Raw genomic sequence first — 24,612 nt, 5'->3', positions numbered from 1 at the left:
TAATATTCCTTCAAATATTCCCTATTGATCTGCTGAATCCTTCTCCTCCTTCCAACGTCTCCAAAATATACCAGGCGCGCAATGCCTGAGCCAATAAGGTTTCCCCTGATTAGGTGACCATACCGGCTGTCTTGCTTTTTGGTCGTCATAAGTGTGCCTTTGAGAGCATTTCTAGATCAGCTGGAGAAGTCAATAGCCTACGGGACCTGATGTCATTTGACTAGAAATACCAAGAGCGACCCATGGTGCCCCAGGCGCGAGATCTACATGTCATCGCGGATCTTGTGTAGAACCGATCATATTCTCCGTTGTTTACACATGCTTCCTTCTTCGGCTAAAGAGCCGATTTAATATAGCTAATTCAGGCCCTTGGTTTAACCAAGTCTAAAAACATGGCTTTTATTAAGAGAACCCTTCGATTTTCTGCCTTTCAGTTGCTCAGTGCTGTATTTTCATTAGCATTAGTGAAGTGGCGCTTCACCTTCCATTAATTGCTATTGCCTTTTACACGTCCCGAGGCGTCCATCCCTTCGCTTTAGGTCTTCAAATACCGGTTGGTGGTTTCAGCCTCGAATACATCTTTACTCGCAACTGTTTCTCCGCTCTTCTCCGCCTATCGAAACCTTGTAGCAGTTCTCTTTCTCCCTTTCATAGATCCAATCATTTTTCATCACCGGCGAAGACCACCGAGGCAAACGTGCGGCGGAGGAAATCCTAGAAGAGAATATGCCGATGAATCAGTGCTTCTAGCGCATGAGGTGAGATTGACATTTCTTGTTCATGATGATGAATAGTTCTGATCCGCCTACAGGTTTGTTGTGAATGACAGTCTCCATCATATGACTTGCCAAAAAAACACTTGAAATCTCCTAGTTCCCAAAAGACTGGATTGGCTATTGCGATGCTTATGGACTCATCAGCACGAACCAGTTCAACATCTTCTCCATGCCATTGAATCAAACACTGATGCATGGTCGATGGTATGCAGCAATTCGCATGAATCCAATCACGACCGAGGAGTAAACTATATGATCCTTTCCCATCAATGACAAACAACATGGTGAGCAAAGTTTTACTCCCAATTATTAGTTCGACATGTATTGCCCCCTGGGTCTTGGATGTATTTCCTCCGAAGTCTCTAAGCATCATGTCGGTCTCAAGCAATTCTCCTGGTCCATTGCCAAGCTTACGAAAAGTGGTGTATGGCATAATATTGACAGAAGCACCTCCATCCACCAATATCTTGTTCATAGGCTTCCCATCAATAAAACCTTTCATATATAAAGCCTTTAAGTGCTGATGTTTGACTGGCTTATCGAATATTGCTTGCTACACAACTATTAACTTGGCAACCATCTCTTCATACTCTGACTCGTCGAAGTCTGAATAAACTTCCTGATGTGCTGGAGCTCTAAATTCTGATGGTAACAGAAAAAGCTATTTGGATATTAGCCGATGGTTGCCTCTTATCAGCTATCTGCTTGGTACGCCATACTTGAGTTTTACTAGGTGCCTGAGCCTATTCCATCTCTCTGTTCCTTAGGCGCTGCACCCTCCTCTTTTGGCTTCTCGTCAAATCTCTTGGGCACCACTGGCCTTCCTGCCATGTGTATCTTCTTTCAATGCCTTCCTCTTCATGATCAGCCCAGTCCTGTCCGATGACTCTTTTTCCCAACGAATCATGAACACTTCCATTTTTTAAGCGTCGATCCATGTTGTTATGATGATATGCATCTTGAGCATGGATAGACCGGTGGTTATTTCGAGATTGCCTATACTCCCGATACTGATTGCTACATTCTAGATAGTTGTGTCTGGTAGGCAACTTCAAACCTTTATTCTAGCAATGCCTAAAGAAGGGACAATTCTAATGTAATTCAGCTTGTTCCCTTTCATACTTCTCTTCTTCTAATTGATGCTGGTATGCTTGATCTTTTAATCAACATTGATAATCCTTTTCCTTCTGCTGCTGCCATTTATTCAATAGAATCTGAGATGTGACCCGTGGCTTTGACGTCTCTGCTTTCGATGTCTTCCTCTGCTTGTATTGGCTCTTTTGTTCAGCACGGCATCTTCTAATCTCTCTATACTCATTAGTCGATATTTGCATTTTAGGATTGACTATCCTAGCTTCTCTTGATTTGGTCGATGTTAGGATCTTGGTTTTTCCTTTGAACAACCCAGCATCAACCATGTTCTGATCTCCTAGGAAAGGATTATCATCGACTTTCATCTTCCAAAGTGTATCGAATTTGAGCCTCCCTTGCTGAATAGCTCCTTGTATATGCTGCTTGAAGATTCTGCATTCATTAGTTTTATGAGAAGTAGCGTTATGGAATTTGCAGAACTTCTTGTTCTTCAACTGATCAGGGGCAACATGACATGACCATCGGGCAACTTGATCTGCCCCTTCTCAAGCAAGAAATCGAAGAGCTTGTCTGATTTGGTAACATCAAAGTCATAACTCTCCTCAACTGCTCTTCCCCAAGGATTTGGCACCATCACTGTCTTCTTGCCCCAATTCCATTCAGCTGCAGCAACCTCTTCTTCTTCATCTTCATAGCTATCATCGACTGAATATGGATCATAAGCTTCGGCCACCGTGGTGTTCTTCTAGAATCGGGTATCTCTACGCATACTCTGGAATTGGCTATTGAGCGCTACCCATTGAGCCAATTGTCCCAAGTTGTCAAACTCTTATCCTAGTAGCTTTTCTTTCCACATTGGTAGCATTCCTTGGATAGCTAAAGCATCTAGTTGATCATTGGCCATGCTCAATGAGAAACATAGATTCTTAGTCTCTCAGAATCTCTGAAGAAATTTAGTGCCTAATTCATTAGTCCTCTGTCTCATGGTTGTTAAATTGGTTATTTTCTTCTCTCTAGTCCCAGTGTAAAAATATGTATGAAACTTCTTCTCCAGGTCAGCCCAATTGGCAATGGAGTTGACTGGTAGTGACGAGAACCAAGTGAAGGCTGGCCCTAACAAGGACAAGGTGAAGAAACGAACTCGATGGGCATCCTCAACTGACGCTTCGCCCAATTGTGTAAGATACCGATTGACATGTTCTATTATGCTTGTACCGTCTTGACTAGTGAACTTGGTGAATTCTAGGAGTCTGTAATTTGTAGGAAGGGCGACCAAATCATACCATTCTGGATATGGGCGTTTGTATGAAAAGGTCAACCCCTTTGGCTTCAGACCGAACTGATTCTTCATCATCTCAGTCACCTTCAGCAGCAACTCGTCAGCCTATAGATTTGGATTTCTTGGTACTTGCTGACCCATCTGTGGATTGAAATCCTAGATTTGGTATCATGTGGAGGGTGTTATAATCTGTGCCATAATGATAGCCTTGTGGAATCTCAATCTGTTGGGTCCTTTGCTAGCTTGTTGCTTGAAGTCTTTGATTATAGACATAAGGATCTATATCTCTATGGATCCTCTGAATAGATGGTGCTATCTTCTGAGCCGACGATGGTATGTGGCCTGATGTGCCAAAATTGATCATCTGGTTTTGACTTTGTCCTGCCGGCTACTGCACATGCTGTACTAACGGTCTAGGATTATACTATATCTGATTTGTAGCAATACCCGGAGTTTATTCAGATGAATCTGGAAGTGTCTGGACACCACCATTACCAGTTGGTGCTACTTGTTGATGACTGGTACTGACTTGATTAGTCCCTTGGGTCAATGGATCTGGAATATTATAACAAGTCGATCCAACTAGACCAACTGGAATTCCATGAATCGCCTCTTTCATGGCGTTGTGAAATGCGTCAATGAAAGCTTCATTGCGGCTTGATATAGCATCACAAATAGACTTGTCTATGGCTTCCGTAAGGAAACGCCTGTCTTCAGCTTCGACCGTATTTGTCTGCCCATGTAGTAGAACTCTTGGTAGTGGAAATTTCTAAATAATTGTGATGTCACGTGTTTTGGTGTAGGACAACAAACACTTCTTCTGAAATTCTTTCGTAGCTTTGTTGATGGTATCCTTATCTTCATCAGGCAGGTCTTCATAATGTACCATAAGGATGCTGTCATTGTTGTGAACCACCATGACGATTGTGGTGTCCCACTGGGCATGCCAGAAACGTGTGTTGACATAGAATTTCGTCCCATGCCGAGGACACATGCAGCAAGCCGAAAGGGTCCGCTCAATGGAGCAGATCCACCCAGCTTTAGCGCAGGTGTGGTCAATCCTACGTAATCCTCCTGAGGTGTGTCAGTCAATTTGACACTGCAATTGACAAGGAGAGAAAGTTCATCAGTAATTAAGGGCGGAACTTACCAGTGTTTGCTAGATAGTCCCGAATGTACGGCTGTGAGAGCCGATATGAAAGGAAATTGGCTAAATAGCCGATTCCAGTATATTCATGAGAATAAGTCAGTTAGAGCTCATAGGGTCGTGTGAAGAGAATCGGTTATCATTCAGGATAAACATCATTTAAATGAATATTATTCAATGGATATCAATGATGATCGGTCCATACTGAGCCAATGATTACGAGTAACCGAACTCCTTTTTATATAAAGAAACAATTTAACATCACTTAATCATTTAATAAAGATAAATCTAATGAATATGTTAGATCTCATCTATCGCCATGACCAGTGGGGCATGAGGCAGAATCATGTAGGCCATAGAAACAACAATAGACTCGATGACCCTAACTCATTACTAATATCAGTGGGGCATGAGGTAGAATCATGTAGGCCGTAGTACAATAACAAGATCATGGGGCTAACACATCTTTCAACTTATCTCTACTTCAACAATCTCATGATGAGAACTGTTCGTGAAAGTATTCGATATCGGCTAAATAGCCGATTCAGGCATAGCGCACAGTTAAGGACATGTCTTCTCAGGAATGGGTCTATCAACCAACGATCTCCACTCCATGGTGCCAACAGTGGGGTGAGAGGCAGAATCCCACAGGCCATGATGACAGGCCATGAAACGGTTCTCGCTAACCTATAGATCTACTCAAGATCGAACATGCCTTAACCGCACACTATGCACGATTAAGGTTGGCGCAAAACAACCGATAAAAACGTAACTCATCGCTTAAGATGTAGATTAGATCAGTTCTAGAGTAGCAAACGATGAGTTAAACAAGATATAAGGCCAATCCAGATCAATCTCAATCGGGCAGAGTAATATTGCTGTAATTAGAAAAACAATGAAAGCAATAAGCAATATCAGTAACTTAATGAATCTACCAAAGACTACCACTCTAAGATAGAGCCGATAACTTGACCTTGATCTAATTCAAGCAGTGGGGTGTGAGGTAGAATCACACAGACCATACTTGAATTAGGCAAGAGTCGATAACTAGCTTATACTAGAGCCATAGTGTGGGTCGACCGGATCGATGCAGCCATACAAACAGAGGTATAAACCATGACGGTACTTACAACAAGTAGTGAAGGTCGACCAGATCGATGCAGCCGTACTTGCCGAAGAACTCGCCGAGATCTACTCTACTCCTACTCCTAAGGGGTGGCCAGAGCCAAAAAAAGTAATTGACTTGTATTTGATTGATCGGTTCATCTTTACAATAGCTGGGGTTCGGTATTTATACCCAGGGCCTAATACGAACCCTACTCGAGTACGACTTAATACAATCTTTGGCATAATAAAAGCATTCCTAATTTAAGATAACTTGGACTCTAATCTTTCCCTTTTTGTAGAGTCCATCATGTCTCGTCTCAGCACCGATCATAGCCTCTGTCGTTATCTGCTAGCATTATCTGAAGAAAGCCGATTCTAGCATTGCATCCGAATCAGCTGGTTTCGATTTGCACGCAACTGATCCCCTCCTGTCATGATCTTAGGAGCTCCCGATCTTCTGAGATCCTTCTACCAAATTCTGGTGTAAACAATCCATAGGACACATTAGAGCCTGTGTAAAAGTTTGACACCATTCCGGATCTTTTCGTGGGTAGACTCAGTTCAACCTATAATTAAACGGTGTCGTCGCGTGGAAATTCAATTAAACCTCAGAAAGTAGCAAACAATCTCTGGAAAATCCCAAACTTGGTGTTTCCTTCACACATCGCAGTGCAAACCTAAGAAAAAGTTTGAGATGAATACAACACCAGAATGTATATTTCTAGTTGCCCAACAAATGTTACATGAATTACATGCATGACAATAATTAAACACACAAAGCCGTACAAATTAAAATTAGAACTCAATTAAACTATGACCTTGAAAACAACCTAATAAACATCAATTACTATCGAAATCACTGCCGGGTTCGATCGGGCCATGCACACTAACATGACTCTGTAGCCATATATGGTAATTGATGTCACGGATTATGTATTCGCTTGTATCGATGAAGTCCAATGCTCGTATGAGTGCACTTTCTCATGCCTCACCATACCGAAAGAATGGTCGCCCATAGATGTAACCTACTGAACGACCACTGCCCCTGTTAGTAATCCTTATGTAGTACTGGTGTCCTTCTACAGTGAGCTGGCCGAGGCTACCATTGCAGAAGTCCCAATCGTACCAAGTTGCTCCGTAGCTTGGTCTAGAACGGCCCACAAGCCACATCCAGCATAGGTAAGGTCCTAGAGTGCAATCTGCATGCGGACAAAAAGAAAAAAATTAGAGATTGTTATTACAATAATAAACAACAAATAACAACGACTCAGGTATAAGTGACTATTTTACCACATCCGCACGGTTGTAGCTCGCAAACCATTCGCTTGCTTGCGGGCCGAGGATATCACCAGCATTCAAAGCAAGTGCCTTAAAGTGCAAGAAATCAGGCACATCATAGCAAACACATCGAAGTGCCTCTAAATAGATGCGCACGACACTGAATTGGGCACTCATCATGTCCGAGCTCTGTCTTCCCATCTTGTGGATATGGTCCGATGATTTGCACCCCTCAAAGGGATGGAAAAACAGACTTCACACGTCCATAACCGACCACTTGCATTAGATGTCATGTTCTCGATGATGTCTGAGATAAAGAATCTGCTAAGTGTTGTTCATAGCCAATCTATTGGGGATATAGTCTACAATATATATGTATGCAACATTGATATTAAACTAATTACACTTATTTGTTAGCATCAAAAAACAAAAGATGTTAGAAAATATTTCATACAATAGCTGGAACAGGGAATCATGGAATGGCCACATTAGGAGTGAATGTGACGAGGACATGACACCCATACATATGACCATGTTTGGCACATGGTATGGAGGAATAGGAGGCCAGCAAGGGTGTCCAAGTCAAGAAGAAGGTCCGAGGCTAATTCGGTTCGAGTCCCCGAGGTGGAGGCCCAAAGCAACTCAAGTTCGAGTCTGCCTCGGCTTCCAGGACTAGTCTGCCTTAAACTGGTCATCCAGGATGCATTTGGACTCCGTTTTCGATGATCCACATATGGATAGAAAGCTAATTCGATAAGGAAGTCAACCCAATTGGTTTCACATCAAAAGCCCTTCAGAATCAATGGGAATCATCGAAACAAGTTAGCCTATAGAATTTGTCAGGGTGCTGCGACACCGTCTTTTGGTTTGTTGAACCGTGTATTGTGTTTGGGCCCATTAGGGGGCGCGTCTAGGGGGGTGATGCCCAAGACTCAATAAATACCAGCCGTCGCTCTCCTTAGGGTTTGGGTTTTGTTTAGTTCTTGATTTCCTAGTGAAACAGACATCGTTTTGCTGCAACTGTGCCACCAAGGCTACTTGCTGTGAACCAGAGCCCCAGTTCTTGATCTTGTTCGCCTGTGGTGATTAGTCCTTTCGAATAAAGACTTGAACTCCTTGTTATCTTAAGCCTCATATTTATTTGCAATTTTAGATTGCGTTTATCCTGTTTTTGCTTGTGTTCTCGATTCGCTTGGAGGATAGCCTTCTTGGCGAGGTCAATCATGTTCACGTGGTTGATAACCAACGGAGCAGTGGTGTAACGATTGCGGAGGTCTGAATCAATCTTGGTTCGAAGCCTAGATCGTGAACGTCGAGTCCCCACCAATTGATGCTATCATACCTTTTGGAAGATCGGGCTTAGTCTACATCAAGTGGTATCAGAGACCTTGTTGCCCGTTAGGTATAACTTTGTTTTCCCCTTTAGATTTATTACTGTTTTTGCATTACCTATAGTCCACAAAAAGCCAAAAAAAATATATATATCATCACATATTCCCTGTCCTATAGCCTCATTGTGCCGTGTAATTTTGTCTCTATTTCGCGTTGTTGAGTTTGTGCCCTAGGTCAAGTTCTGGTTGCTGGTTTTAGATCGTTTTAGTCTAGTTTGTGTTTTTCCCTTTGTTTTTCATCATAATCCGTGAACATCTCCAAGTCTTGTTGAGTTTCCTTTGTATTCATCAAACCCTAGTCCACGCCATTTTATTTGTTATACTTGTCTTCATTGTTTTCATCAAATCCTTGCTGTCATGACCAATTTTACGCGCATTGTTTCCGTTTTGTCCTCTAATTCGGAGTGTGTTCGTAAAACTGGTCTAGTTTTTGTATACGAACTCAGATTTTGATGTTCTATATATCAAAATCGATCAGCAAAAAATTTTGGATCCGTCCATCCCCCGCATAGTCGGGGTCAGAGATTTTTATTTTGGTCAAAAAGTGGTCATAAGATCCTCTTTTCGTGGTCGTAAGGTTTTTGTCGATTTTGAGCATGTCTTCTAGAAATTCCACAGGCCACGTCTTTCACTTATTTAAGCTCATATTTTCTATGGTTACTTCTTTTGTGCTCCTAAGTGAAGCAAAAATATCAAAAAAATAAAAAGAAAAAGTTGAAATTTCCCAAAAAACAACAATAGCCCAAAAATAGAGAAAAAAAGAGAGGGGCAAAAGAGGAACAATATCTAGATAAGCACATAGAGAGAGCCATTTGAGCTGTGTTTGCGTGTGCTGATTTCTACCTTATTCCTAATCATATTCTTGCTGTTCACATCACTTGATACATCATGACTCATCGCCATGGTGGAAACCTGATTCTTGTGGTGGGGGAGGTCTGTTGTTCATACCACTTGATCGAAAAAATGTCAAAAATATAAACATAAAATATATGGACAAAAATTCTTAAAAGTAAAATATGGCAACATAATTAAATATAGATCGAATGCAAGGAATAAGAATATATATAAATGTAGAATGCAAAAAAACATAAATATAAATATAGATAGAATATTGGAGAAGAAACATATCAATACCATTGAAAAATGCAGGAGCCATGACCAAATCACGTATAGAGAGAGTGAATTTCTTGAGAAGTGAGAGTAAAACGTGAGAAATGAGATTGTGAGAGTTCGTGGATGAGTGGGATCGATGTATGTGGGCAGTGGTTTATTTTATATAGGGGGGCATGGACAACACTGTCGGTTTTTATGTAGAACCGATAGTGAAAGTTAATATCACTGCCGATTTGTAAGTAGAACCAACAGTGAAGGTGCATATATATAAAGGATATATTTATTTAGATAGTATAGTGGGAAAGTTTTAACAACAACGATATGTTTATTTAGATAGTAATGAAATACATCAAAAAATAACAAAAATATTAGAAATAAATTACATATACGATAACAAAGACCTTACACTAAAATTCCATATACGATAACAAAGACCTATTTGCATACAGGTCAATGTTACAATCAATGTGTATCAACACATTATAATGTAACCACCTCAGTAGCATTCTTCTAGCACCACAACTAGGGTCAAACAGCAGCACCGAGGTGGTCTACGAGCTATACCGGTTGGAGATGACAAGGTGGCATCGATGAATCCGCCTTGTCTGTACATGGCCTTATTCTAGATGCACACCGCAACGGATGGCTCTGTAAACCTCGTGGCATCTCCAATCTTAGGCGTTACTCTATCTTTAATAGCATTCTTCTAGTACCTCTTGTGTGCACCATTTTGGTGGACTACGACACATAACAATATATGTGGTTTGTTGTGAGAGGAAAATATTGTATCATGGCTGATAAGGCCTGGCTGAAACCAACATGCATAGAGAGGCTAGCTCCTGGTTGAGGGCCATTTTATAGGGGCTAGCAGTCGTGGTACATTTTTATTTCTAAATTAAAGTTGTCGAGGTAGGTGGGAGCAGTGTTCCAACTGTTGTTGTCAATGGGAGCACTGTTGGCATGTGAGGAGCATCTACACATCAATGTCAGTTTTAGTTTAAAAACTGACAGTGAATGGAGCCTTCTGTGTCGGTTTGAGCAACCGACAGTGATAGAAGCTATCACTGTCGGTTTTAAAACCAAAACTGGCAGTGATTTGGTGTAGCAGTTTTTTTTTTGAAAAATGTAGCAGTTAGGTGTTAAGTAGGACAACTTTTCATTTTCTTTCTAACTCCTCCGACTGGCTGAATGGTTGACCCCTCAACCTAGCCCCCGAGACCCATGTTCGAGTCCCAGGCTGCCCAATTTTTTTTGTTCAATTTTATAAATTATTTAATTAATTCGTGAAATAGCTCATCACTGTCGGTTCTCATTAAAAACCGACAGTGATGAGGGTACATCACTGCCGGTTCATTCCCCAGACCGATAGTGATGTGGTGTAGCAGTTTTTTTTTTGAAAATGTAGCAGTTAGGTGTTAAGTATGATAACTTTTCATTTTCTTTCAAACTCCCTGTATTGGCTCAACGGTTAAGACACCTCAACTTAGCCCCCGAGACCCGTGTTCGAGTCCAAGGCAGCCCAAAATTTTTGTTGCATTCCTCTTCATCTTGACCTAATCTGGAGACTAGAATAGTACACGAATCAAGTAAATGGATCACTCAATAGTCAACACACAAGCCACAAGTATTCCCATTCACATCTCCAAGAGCACATACATCAATGATCAATGAAGGTTGGAGCTACTACACCTTTGCTCAATGCCTACTATGGGCTAGCCTCCTTCGAGTATTACGAGCAGGGACTACAAACTGGTTTGGGACCAGTGGCACCGAGGAGCTGTGGATCTCTCACTACTAGTAGTAGCTCGGAAGAGAATGGCCACCCCAATGTCCTTCTATCGAAAGTCTAGACATATATATTTATATTTATATTTAGCTAGTATTTAAATTCAGAGAGTAAAGTTTTGAAATGTTACGCTCGGTGTCTAATCGAGTGTTTGAATAGTAATAAGGTTAGTCTCAATGGTAGTTTTAAATAACTTTCATTCTCATTAATTGCTATGATACGTCGACATATTTGCTGAGTCGGCAGAGTATTAACGAGGAGGAGAGAGGAGATGAGAGTTTCATCAGGATCAAACATCTATCACGGTTATGTGCATAATGATTACATAGTTAACAATAATCTAACTATCTTTACGTGCATCAACAATGAGGGCCTCATTGTGATCAAGCCATACGTAAGCAAGTTTGTCACCGTCTTGAAGGATAGGTAGGCATTTCCTGATAGCCCCTATAGTCTTCTTCGTCCGTCACTCCATCGACACCGATAATCTTCCTTTTCCCTTCTAGGACTACTTTTAGCCTTCCTTTTGTCTTGTTGTCCCTTGCATAGAAGACTTGCATAACATCTCTTGCAAAGACGAAGGGGTCATCTCTGTATGTGGTCTTATTGAGATCAATGATAGTGAACCCTTCGCTATCAGTGTTGATTTCCTCGAGCCAGACCCACTGGCAGCGAAAAAGAGTTGTCTTCAACAGACCGTAGGCTAGCTCCCATATCTCCTCTATGAAACCATGGTATGTGTAAGGAAAATGGACCCTAGGCCCATTTACTTTGGATTTTGGTGTTTGATGACCAACACAACCAAATTGGACTAATGAATTTGCAAGTGTTTATTTTGTAGTCCAATAGGGTGCAAGACGTGACTTAGACGAAGGTGACGTGATGATCCGATGATCAACACCTTAAGCAAGACCTTAGGAGCACAAGAAAAGACCCAAGATATCAAGCAAAGTCCAAGCATGAAGATAGGAACCAAGTCGTACGCATGATCATGAAGAAACGAGCTCGTAGAGGCGACTGGACGCTGGACCAGACGCTAGAAGTGCGACCAGACGCTGGACCAGTGGCTCGATAGACAAGCGACCGGACGCGAGGACCGGACACTGGCGGCAATCGATCGGATGCAGAAACGCAGCATCCGATCGAGTACAAAGAGGTTCCAGGCGCGCGAAACTACGACCGGACGCATCCGATGGCAGGCAATCGGACGCTGGCAGCGTCCGATCGGTGGTTCGCGGCTGTAACGGTAGGGACGACCGGACGCGTCCGGTCAAGACGATTCAGCGTCCGGTCAGTAGCAGTTTCGTGGGAATTCGACCCCAATGGCTACTTTCTCAGTGGGGCTTATAAATACAACCCCCAACCGGCCATTTGAGGAGAGTGGAGCTGAGGAAACATACCAAGGGTGTTGATACACCATTTTAGTGATCTCCACTTGCATAGTGCTTAGTGTTTTATTATGTGATTAGCATAAGTGCTTTGCGAAGTGCTTAGGTTGATTAGACCACCGCTTATGCGCTTGCCCTAGGTGTTTGCCTAGTGTTTAAGTGAGGTTTGCATACCTCTTGCCACCCCGTGCTTGCGAGCACAAGTGTTGTACATCGGAGGGGCTTGAAGTCTTGCGAGATCACACCAACCGCGTTTGTGGTGTGGCCGCCACCGTGTACCGGAGGGAACAAGACCCGCGGCGTTTTGGCTGAAAGCTTGATAGTGAAGACGGCGGGGAGCATCTGGGAGAGGCTTGCCGAAAGGCACGTCGGAGACCCACTTGCGTGTGGGGAAGGCCCGAGGCTATCCACGGAGTTACCCGACCGGGAGCTTGGCCCTTGCGAGGGATTCCTTACGAGGGGCTCCAACGAGGACTAGGGGGAAGCTTGCGTGCTTCTCGATACCTCAGTAAAAATACCAGAGTCATTGACGAGAGTTTGCATATCTCTACCGTGCTCTTTAGCTTCCGCATTTACATTGATTACTTTACTCCGTTTGCGGTAGAGATAGCAACACTCTAGCAAAACCATAGTTGCACATCTAGATAGCTTATCTATTGCATAGGTTTTGCTAGGGTTAGAACAAGAGGCCATAGTTTAGAGTTAGAGTTTTTAAGTCGCCTAATTCACCCCCCCCCTCTTAGGCATCACGGTCCCTTTCAGTTGGTATCAGAGCCAGTTGGCTCATATTTGGACCTTTGGCTTAACCGCCGTTGAGCCGACGCTACTTAGAGTGGTTGGGATGGATACGCTAGGCCTCCGCACTTTGACGGCACTAACTTCTCGTACTACAAAGCTAGAATGGCTTGCCATCTTGAGGCAGTTGATTTAGGTGTATGGAGAGTCACTCGTGACGGGATGAAACCCATCAAGAATCCCAAAAAACCCACGAAGAGTGATGAAAAAGAATTGCATTTTAATGCTAGAGCTAAAAATTGCTTGTTTGAATCTTTTAGCATGGATGTTTTTAACCAAGTATTCACTTTAAATACGGCACATGAAATTTGGGTAAAACTCCAAGAGCTCCATGACGGCACAAGTAATGTCCGTGAGCAAAAACATTGTCTAGCAAAACAAAATTATGATTCTTTTGCAATGAATGATGATGAGCTTGTTCAAGATATGTATTATCGTTTGAATCTAATTATCAATGAGATCCATTCAATAGGATTATTAAAGCTAGATGATGCGGACATCATGAGGAAGATCATCTCCGTGCTACCACAAAAGAAATATTCAAGCATCATCACCATCCTTCACAATATGGAGGACTCGAGCACCATGACCCTGGGCATTGTCATTGGCAAGATAGTGGCATTTGAAATGTCACGCAAGATGGGTCAAGAAGAAGCCTCTTCATCGAGCAAAGGCAAAGCCCTCGCTTGTAGCGAGAAGAAGAAGATGAAGGGCAAGAAAGTTGAATCAAGCTCAAGCTCAAGCTCCTCAAGTGAAGAAGAAGAAGATGAGGATGATGATGATGAAGAAGAAGAATCAAGTGATGATGATCAATCTTCCTCTTCCACCTCCGACCTTGATGAAGAATCAATCAAATTAATCCACAAGGCGGAGAAGATGACCCAAAGGCTCAATGTCAAGGGTGTGCCCATCCAAATTCAAGACCTCATTTTCACTAATCAAAGAAACAAGCAAAGAAAGAGGGGATGCGGCGAGTTGGGGCACTTTGTGGAAGTTTGTCCAAATAAGCCCACACCCAAGACAAAGAAGAAGGCGTGCAAGAACAAAGCTCTCACAACAATAAGGTCATGGGATGATTCTTCAAGTGAAGAAGAAAACCATCACAAGAGGCGAGGTCACAAGCACTCATCATCAAGCTCTTCTCGTGTGTGCCTTATGGCACGAGGTAACAAAAGCTCATCCTCTAGTGAGAGTGATAGTGATGATGATTTGCCTTCTTACAATACAATTGTACAACAAAATCTTAAATATGCTAAAGTTTGCACTAGTCAACAAAAGAAGCTCAAAACTTTAAAAGAAGAGCTAGGTAGTTCACAAGAAGCATACAAGAATTTGCTTGAAAAATATGAAAACTTTGCAAATCTCAATGTTGAACTATCTACTAAAATTGAGCAACTTGAGGCTAGTGCAACAACAAGTGCATGCACAATTAATGATAAGGAACTTGAAAAGAAAAATGAAAAATTAAAAGAAAAGTTAGCTAGCTCACAAAATGATTATCAAAGTTTGCTTGCTAAAATGGAAATCATGTGCAAACATTATGATGAGCTAACAAATAAAGTTGTTAATCTTGAGGCCGTCAAGAATACCCCCACCAAGGCATCTAAAAGAAATAACATAATTAAAAAGGATGCATCTACCTCTTACAATGACTTATGTTCAGACTCACCTTTGTGCAACCAAGCTTGTGTTGGAAAAGTGATTGTAGATACAGGCACACAAGAGGTTGCAAAAGAGAATGAGCAACTCAAGCAAGAAGTGGCTCGCCTCACCAAGGACTTGATTCAAGTGAAAGGCAAGGCAAAGCAAACTCAACTTCATCAAGATAACACCGTCAAGGGAGTGAAGAAGCTTGATGAAGGACAAACTGTGGTTTGCTACGTGTGCCACAAAGAAGGCCACAAGTCCTATGAGTGCAAGGTGAAGAATGGGGGAGGAGCAAAGAAGAAGGAGAAAAGGCAAACAAGCAAGCTCTCCGACACCTACACCAACAAGGTGGACAAGAAAGCCTCCACACCTTATCTCTTGAAGAAGAAGAAAAATGACAAGGTGGTGGCCATCAAGGTGAACAAGCAAGCCAACAATGGGGTCAAACGCTTTTGGGTGCCAAAGGAAATCATTTCAAACATGAAGAGCACCAAGAAGGTTTGGATCCCAAAAGGGAAGTGAGAAGTCCATCGGACGTCGGGGAATTTGGAGACTTGGTAAAGTTTGGGTGCATTTCATGGGGTGCATCATGATGGACAAAGTCATTGCCAAGTAGATTAGTGAATACTATGGACCCAAATTCTCCTTCCCATGTTAGGTAACTAGATGTCATTACTTTCAATTAGTATTCATTTCAATTGGTATTGCTTTTCAATTGATATACTCTTAAAGCATCTAGTTATCTATCATGCCTATGTTTGCATTTACATGCTTAAATCTTTTATCATGCATTCAATAGGTATATCATATGGTAGGCTTGCTCGGTTTCATTATCAACCCTTGGAGCAAACCTACATGGTTTAAAATTGTTTACAAGCACGACACATAGCTTGTTTTACAATTATTTATCTAATATGTGCCAAAGTCCAAGTTGTAGATAATCTCTCCCAAATATCATATTTCAAGTGGTATTTTGATACTTAAATCAATGTGCACAAATTTTACAAGTATTCAACACTTGTGTGCACAAATTTAGGGGGAGCTTAATCTACAAGTTGGATGCTTTGAGACTAACACCTTTTCAAGCTTATCTTGTCTGTAGTAGTCTTATTGCAAGGAAAATGGAGTCCCTGGAGGAAAGCATTATACTTCAATTGGTAGAAATCAAATTGATTTTCACATGTGGTATTTCTAAACCGATATCACCATGTTGATCTCACTTTGATTTTTATTTGCTTTCTCCATGCATTATATAGATTAACCTCACTTGTGCAATAAATTGTTAATTATGCATATGTTTTGCTTTTTATCATGTGTTTGCATAAATTTAGGGGGAGCTTAGTCTATATAATGTGATAGTCAAGATTTGTGACCTATTCCATGCTAATCAAATCCTTCTTTTGGTTCACAAAGTTTGACCCTCCCTTGTGCTACTAATGTATTCTTTTTTGGGTGTTTGATGCCAAAGGGGGAGATTTTGAAGGACCAAAGACAAGCATTTAGTTACAAGTAGTAATGGTCCAAGAAAGGGAGGAAAGTGAATTATGGATTAGTCTAAGTAATGGGAGAATTTTTAGAAAGCTAGGCTTTAATCCATAATATCACATGGGGACATTAGCAAGGGCAAGACAAGCTTTTAAGTGAAGTTTTAATTGGTATCTGTCAATTAGTATTATATAACCTTGTCCTTTGCATTGCATCTTAGCAAGTAGATAGTTTTTAAATTTTAAATTCTTATTATTTGCTTGCTTTGGTCATGTTGTCATCAATCACCAAAAAGGGGGAGATTGTAAGCAAAATGGACCCTAGGCCCATTTACTTTGGATTTTGGTGTTTGATGACCAACACAACCAACTTGGACTAATGAATTTGCAAGTCTTTGTTTTGTAGTCCAATAGGGTGCAAGACGTGACTTGGACGAAGGCGACGTGATGATCCGATGATCAACACCTTAAGCAAGACCTTAGGAGCACAAGAAAAGACCCAAGATATCAAGCAAAGTCCAAGCATGAAGATAGGAACCAAGCCGTACGCAAGATCGCGAAGAAACGAGCTCGCAGAGGCGACCGGACGCTGGAAGCGCGACCGGACGCTGGACCAGTGGCTCGACAGACAAGCGACCGGACGCGAGGACCGGACGCTGGCGGCAACCGATCGAACGCAGAAACGTAGTGTCCGATCGAGTACAGAGAGGTTCCAGGCGTGCGAAACTACGACCGGACGCGTCCAGTGGTAGGCGACCAGACGCTGGCAGCGTCCAATCGGTGGTTCATGGCTATAACGGTCGGGACGACCGGACGCGTCCAGTCCGGACGATTCAGTGTCCGGTCAGTAGCAGTTTCACAGGAATTCGACCCCAACGGCTACTTTCTCAGTGGGGCTTATAAATACAACCCCCAACCGGCCATTTGAGGAGAGTGGAGCTGAGGAAACATACCAAGGGTGTTGATACACCATTTTAGTGATCTCCACTTGCATAGTGCTTAGTGTTTTATTAGGTGATTAGCATAAGTGCTTTGCGAAGTGCTTAGGTTGATTAGACCACCGCTTATGCGCTTGCCCTAGGTGTTTGCCTAGTGTTTAAGTGAGGTTTGCATACCTCTTGCCACCCCATGCTTGCGAGCACAAGTGTTGTACATCGGAGGGGCTTGAAGTCTTGCGAGATCACACCAACCGCGTTTGTGGTGTGGCCGCCACCGTGTACCAGAGGGAACAAGGCCCGTGGCATTTCGGCCGAAAGCTTGATAGTGAAGACGGCGGGGAGCATCCGGGAGAGGCTTGCCGGAAGGCACGTCAGAGACCCACTTGTGCGTGGGCAAGGCCCGAGGCTATCCACGGAGTTACCCGACCGGGAGCTTGGCCCTTGCGAGGGATTCCTTGCGAGGGGCTCCAACGAGGACTAGGGGGAAGCTTGCGCGCTTCTCAATACCTCGGTAAAAATACCGGAGTCATCGACGAGAGTTTGCATATCTCTACCTTGCTCTTTAGCTTCCGCATTTACATTGATTACTTTACTCCGTTTGCAGTAGAGATAGCAACACTCTAGTAAAACCATAGTTGCACATTTAGATAGCTTATCTATTGCATAGGTTTTGCTAGGGTTAGAACAAGAGGCCATAGTTTAGAGTTAGAGTTTTTAAGTCGCCTAATTCACCCCCCCCTCTTAGGCATCACGGTCCCTTTCAGTATGTCACCTGCACGTTGCCGTTTTCATCCTGAGCATCAAAACGAACACCACAATTTTGGTATGTGCTCTTTCCATCTTGCTTTTTGTGTAAAATGTGAATCCATTGATGTCATACCCTTGGTACTTAAGATATGTACTCAAAGGTCCCTTGGCTAAGGCATCCAGTTGATTACCCAACTTTATTCCAAGTAAGCGACGTCGTAACCAGTTGACAAATTCCTCCTTATGTTTTTTATCCAGCCAAGCCTGTGACCTGTTCAGATACAGAGTTTGCAGCGATTGCCTGTGCTCGTCAATGTATGGCATCACACCCTCGACTTGCTGGAGAACAGTGAACTGTGTCTGTCTGAAAGAAACAGGGTCATCTATTGTAACAGATTTCTCCCCAATCGTTCCTTTGCCACATAGTCTTCCCTCGTGATAAGATTCTGGAACTCCGACCCTTTTGATGTCCAGATAATATGTGTAGAACTCAATGGCCTCCTCCATTGACTATCCTTCAACCATGCCCCCTTCTGGCCTGAATCTGTTCCTAACATACCTCCTAAAAACTTTCATCAATCATTCGAAAAGGAACATCTGATGTAGGTACATTGGGCCAAGGACTCTAATTTGGTCAACAAGATGAATGAGCAGATGCAATGATATATCAAAGTAAGTTGGCGGGAAATGAATCTCAAGCCTAATAAGAGTTTCGGCTATGTCCCGCTACAGCTGCTCTAGCGTGGACACATCAATGACCTTTTTTGAGATCGCGTTGAATAACGAGCAAAGCTTTATAATTAGGGCGCGGACCTTTGGGGGAGGATACCACGTAGGGCAATAGAGAGCAGCTGAGTCATAATGACATGACAGTCAAGGGTCTTCATAGGTCCATAGTTGAACTTGAGTTCTCTCATGTTCACTAGCCTCTTTGGGTTCGCACAGTAGCCCGTCAAGACTTTGAGTTCATTGAAGAAAGAAATAAGCGCACACTTTTCTTCCTTCTTCAATGTCCATGACGCAACCGGAAGTATGAACTGTCCATTCTCTAGCTCCACGGGATGCAGCTCCTTCCTGATTCCTAAGTGTTGCATGTTCAGGCGTGTGGCTAGTGAATCCTTTGATATCATCCCGGTGTCCATCAAGGTGTTAAGAGTGTTAGCGCACACATTTTTAGTGATGTGCATGTGATCAAGATAGTGACATACACTCAAAATGGTCAGTAAGGTAGTTTCCAGAAAATCGATTTTTTCTTCCAAACGCTCCCATCAGGCGCTGCTACTACATTGTCCCCCTTCCCAAGGACAACCTCCAGTTTTTTGAGTTTTTGAAGTATCGTAGGCCTATCTCGATATTTTAGAGCTAAGCGTTTCTTAATAGTACCGTTGAAATCTTTTCTGTTCCTGCGGTAAGGGTGATCCTTAGGTAGGAACCTACGGTGTCCCATATAAACTATCTTTGAGTTATTTGGTAGATTTACCGCATCGGTGTCGTCCAAGCACTCGACACATCTAGTATAGCCTTTCGTCTTCTCTCCGGACAACGAACCTCGACCTGGTAGCTCGGTGATTGTAGCGATAAGTACTCCCTTGATCATGACATGTTCTGTTTTGTACTCGTCCCAAACATCCGACACACTCTTTTTAAACATCTCCACTAGTTCATCGATCACTAGTTCTAAAAACACATCGATGTCATTCCCAGGTTGTCTTGGCTCTTGGATCAGTAGTGGCATCTGGATGTACGACCGCTTCATACAGACCCAAGGTAGAAGGTTGTATATACAGAGCGTCACTGGCCAGGTGCTATGATTGCTTCTAACCTGGTCGAAAAGATTCATCCCATCTGTGCTCAAAGCAAACCAAAGGTGTCTTACCTCTCCACCAGTGTCTTTATAGAATATAGTATTGACAGTTCTCCAGTCATGCCCATTGGTGGGGTGCTTCATCATTGTATCTTTCTAACGCTCTTCGCCATGCCAGCGCAACAGCTTGGCTGACTTTGCACATGCAAATAGCCTATGCACCCAGAGAGCTATAGGGAAATACCAAACGATCTTTACGGGACCTCCCCTGGTCTTGGTACCCTCATCTGATGGCCCTTCCTTGTACTGTGGAGCTTCACACTTGGGGTACTTGTCCAAGTCTTTGTATTTTTCTCTACGGTACAATATACAATCATTGGAACACGCGTGAATTTTTTCAACCTCGAGGCCGATGGGACAGATCATTTGCTTGGCTAAGTATGTCTTTTCTGGCAACTCATTTTTTTCTAGGAGCATTTTCCTTATTATACCTAACAACTGATCGAAGCCTTTATCACTCAATCTGTTTGTCGATTTGAACTCTAACAGCATAATGTCGGCTTCCAGTTTGCTTATTGGACAATCCCTATACAATCGTATTTTGCCACCTTGTTTTATTTTCTCTAACTTTCTCAGTTGTCTTTCACTAGCCGGTGCTTACTCGAAACACCGACACCTACATAGAAACCTGCAGAGCGTCATTCCTGCCTAAGTATCATCACACCTCATCAGTGAGCAACTTCGACTTGGACACCGCAAGCTCGAACCAGGCAAAGGCGGTGTCAACTGTTAACACCTCGGTAAGTCAAACACGAATACGAAGGCAAAATTCATGATAAGTCTTCGTTACGTTCCCAACCTCGGCACAAGCACCTCCAACTTCCTACAATGGACGCGACAACCTTTGCAACAAGTTGCTGCACCCACACTCGTAGGCGCACCCTGTCACAAGTGGGAAAGAGCCCGTCGCACATTATCGTTGCCATTGCCAAGCTACATAGCACAACAAGCCCAAAGACACAATAGCTCCGACTCTGAACTCTGAAGCAACGGGAACCACTGGCCAAGGCGGGCCTCCAAAACACTGCCTCCAAGGAGGGCACAACACTAATGGCACTACCGTACCATCGTTCATTCCAGATCTGAACTGGGTTGTCACATGGAGAAAGAGAGGCCCCTGACTAGACGGCGCCAGGCAAGGCTAGCAAATATACTAAATATTATTTGATGTGTATCTCCCAAAGTTATGTCATTTCTTTTTTCTTAGGAAAATGGTGTATATCCTGTGTATGGTTCTATTGTAAGCAATTAGTGAACCAGTATGGATCTCTTCTCACGTCTACTTGTCTTATCATCATACTATTTTCCAAAAGAATAAAAAAGTGGAGCAAATTAACTTCTTACGTTTTTCTTTGCAACAATGACTTAGTTATTCTTACCACCTCCACAATCTAAAGGCTTACTTTTCATATATGCCCTGCAGAAAAGTTGTCATGGCAAAAATATCTATAGAAACATTTCTCTGAAGTCTGAACATTCAGAAAAGTCCAACTGAAATGTTTCAATGGAGACGGTCCATCGAGTTACGGCCCCAGAAGATCCGGACATTCTTGCCCCTACCGAAGAAGGGTGGAAGGAGACGACTCCCTGTGTGTTAGTAGTCTATAGTCTATAAGCAAGATTCACCAATGAAAGTGCAGGCCAGCAACGCAAAGGAAAACTAGAAGAGTTGCACGCTTTTGGAAAGCGCCATGCATTAGCACGTCCCTGCAATCCTCGAAAAGGAAACAGCAGATCAAACTGGTCTATCCATCACCCACCACCATCCAATGCGGAATGGGGTGCACTCTGAAATAGGGGAAATGTCGTCTTCCAGACATCAGATAGATTCATATCCTATTCACTCTCAGTGTCCGGGCTTACACCCAACTCTGTCCGGATCAAAAGGTGAAGCTTTTCACTGGGTGGGGGTTGATTGATAGATGTGCTTTGTCCTAAGTAATGGCCTTATCAACTTCTTATTGCCTTCAACTTGAATGAAATGGAGATCATTATGCCACTTTCTCATGCTCATATCTGGATTTTTTATCCGGGATATCGTAATTTATGCAGCTAAAGGACAGGCCACGGTCTGGAGATAAGAGCTGATGAGTGAGTGTGACCTTGGAAGTGCTTTGTTGATTATCATCGGTCTCCTATTTTATTTTCGCCAACAATGAGCAAATGGATAGTGTTTACTGCTTTCTCAAGAAATGAAAGGAGACTTGATACTAGGCCTGTATATGTCACGAAAAGTCTTAAAAGTTGTTCTTAATATTTCATTTCGAATGTTGATTTAGTAGTAAAATTAGTTTAAACCAACTTAATTAAATTGGATTGCATATTTGTATATATAAACCAGTAGTAATTGTTTGAGCATGCTACATAAAATATTTTGTGAAAAAACATTATTTTATCTGTCATGTATTTCTCATTTTAAGAAAGATGGAAACATGTAATTTATTAGACCCCATTAACATGTGTTTTCCAAAGTAATTACAAACCGTCTAAATAAGCTTATTTCGATTCCTAAGAAGAGAAGGACAAATAACACTGTATTAGCCACGTAGGCTTCTCCCAAATATGACGGCATGTATTTCTACAAAATACACAATAGTATAAGCTAGGCTTCCTTGTCAATTTATAAATGTAAATGTTCGGTTGATAAAAAAAGAAACAGGGCAAGGTCCCATTTATCCATTTATCAAAATGAAGAAGACATGTTGTTGAGTTAACGGATGCCTAAAAAACAAAGTGGGGTGAGGAGAGGAAGGATTTGGGACCCCCTTCTCACCGCCAGCCTTTAGAGACCCTCCTTAGTCCCTCAATCCTACCCCGAGAATTTCCTTCTTGAATGCCTTGAGAAGGAGAGACATAGCCTTTATATGGGTAGTAGAAGACAAAACCTCCCCACACGAGTTGGGCCAAGAGCAAATGAATGGGCCACTTTTTCTTCTAAATTTCTCCCCTACTTCGTCGATCCAATCTAGCTCTAAAAAAAGAAGCCCGTTACTTGGCCTTCCTCTACACAAAGAGCAGGCCACCTGTTCTCCGAATATATCTCTCTCTCTGACTCTCCTGGCCTAGGACCTGGTGTCTGTACAGTGGTGCGACAACCTAACCCTAGCAACGTTGGAGTAGTGACATCGGCTGACAATGTGGATTCAGTGAGGGCGAGGCTAAGGTAGGCAAGGGCTTAAAATAATATTATATAAATGGAAAAGGTCCATTTTCATACATTGTAGTCTAATGTTCCTCCTTGAACTCCAAAACCATATATCTTACCCTGAGATCTAAAAAACATTCAAATTACCTCTCTGTCCTGTTTTGAAGTGGATTTGAAGGCAGTTTTTATCTAAAATCTGGTAAATACTTTGATAAGGTTACTAAACCACAGAAAATATCTCTAAGCTTCTAAAAATTTCATAAAAACATAGCAATAGATTGTTATACAACTAATCCAAATAAAATATTTAGATCTCATGAAAATATCTTAGAAGCTTCTAAAAATAGATTTAGATCTAGGAAAATGGAAAAATATCCCAAAAAATCTAGGAAATTCACAAAACCCATTCTAATTTATGTTTGAACATGTTTTGAAAATTTTCCACAACAAAAGAAATAAGAGGTAGCCAACTCGAATGCATATCATGAATGCATTAAGTATTACAGTATGTTGAATATTATATTTTGTAGTGCCAAGTTTTTAAAACATGTTTAGACATTGATTACAATGTTTTGGATTTTTTTCTAGAATTTTGAGCTTATTTTCTCATTTTTCTAGAGATGAATCTAATTTTTTAAGCTTCAAGATATATTTTATGAGCTCTAAATATTTTACTTGGATTCTTTCTATCCCGATCCATCTCTATGATTTTTGTTGAAATTTGTAGAAGGTTAGGGGCATTTTCTATGGTTTAAAAATCTTCTCAAGTATTTATTGATTTGTTTTAACTTAAAAAGGACAAAACCACTTCAAACCAAGCCACTGAGGTAATTTGAATGGTTTGATTTTGGGAGTTTGTGAGGTAAGATGTCTAGTTCTAGAGTTATGATAATTGAGGATGTAAAATGAAGTTTTTTCTATATAAATAAAGTGAGGCAAAGGCTAGAGGTGGAAGTATAGGAAGCCCAGCGGCTTGGGGGAGAATTTTTATTTTTTAATTATTTTTAATCAATATTTTAATAATAACCGCTCCAAAAAAATATTTTCTTATCTGTCCCTTTTGGTCACGCTAGTCCCGCTGGCGCGACAAAACAACATTGTTGCGCCAACGCATGTGGCGCGGCAACATCTGCCATGTTGGATGGCTTTTCTGACGTGGAAAAGTTTGTCGCGCCACTCCCGGTGGCGTGAATATCTTATCATGCCACCGGGAGTGGCGTGACAAGACTAAATTTTCAAAAAATCATAACTCTTCAATACGATGTCAGATGAAGATGACTTTTATATGAAAATTGTAGATCTCGATGAGATCTACAACTTTCTAGTTTTGAGTTTTTTTTGTTTGAGGATAAGATGTTCAAAAAGATAATATAAAATTTCAGCACCATAATAATCGCATACCAACGCTTGCCGTATTTAAAAAATAATATCTTTTTTTGTATGGTGTCAAATGAAGATACATTTTATATCAAAGTTGTAGCCTTTCATGAGATCTACAAGTTTATAGTTTTGAGTTTTCATATATGAGGCCTTAACATACTCTAATAACTAATATAAAGTTTTAGCAGCATATTAATTGTGTATCAAAACTTATCTTTTTAGAAAAATCGTATATTTCTTATTTGATGTCACATT

This window comes from Miscanthus floridulus, chromosome 8, assembly GCF_019320115.1.
Source record: "Miscanthus floridulus cultivar M001 chromosome 8, ASM1932011v1, whole genome shotgun sequence".
NCBI lineage: Eukaryota > Viridiplantae > Streptophyta > Magnoliopsida > Poales > Poaceae > Miscanthus > Miscanthus floridulus.
This window is presented reverse-complemented; position numbering follows the sequence as displayed.